Below are 577 nucleotides of genomic sequence, written 5' to 3'. Positions count from 1 at the left end.
GCATAACGAAGAGTTTAGCAGGTTCTCAGAATAAGCAGTCGATGACTACTGTAGTTCGGGAGGAGGAAGATAATGATTAGGAGATTTTTATGTTTTTCTTTTTATTTTTTTAGCACTTGTTAGAACATATTTTATCGATTTTTATGTGAACCTTACTTTTGAGAGCTGGGTTTAATTGTTACATTATATTCCTTTTCACAGTTGATATTTGTTTGTTATAAACTCTGTGTTGCTATAATAAATTAGTAAGTTGGTGTGATATTAATTCTTTGTTGTGTGCATGTTATACTAATCCTTATTTTTTTTTTTTACATGTTTGCATCAAATTTGCATTGAATATATCAACGCTAGGGCTGTCCAAAAAGTTTGCATTGAATATATCAACGCTAGGGCTGTCCAAAAAGCTCGTTATTCGCGAACAGTTCGTGTTTGTGCGAACAGTTCGTGTTCGGTTCGTCAATGAGTTTGTGTTCGATTCGTTCGATAAGTAAGTTGGGGCGAACGTGAACAAACTTTTTTGTTCGGTTAGTTAAACGAACCAAACATAAACAGTGATGTGTTCGTTCGTGTTCGAATC

This window comes from Phalaenopsis equestris, unplaced genomic scaffold (assembly GCF_001263595.1).
Source record: "Phalaenopsis equestris unplaced genomic scaffold, ASM126359v1 Scaffold201446, whole genome shotgun sequence".
Lineage (NCBI taxonomy): Eukaryota > Viridiplantae > Streptophyta > Magnoliopsida > Asparagales > Orchidaceae > Phalaenopsis > Phalaenopsis equestris.
The sequence above is the reverse complement of the archived record's forward strand: the minus strand, read 5'-3'. Positions refer to the sequence as shown.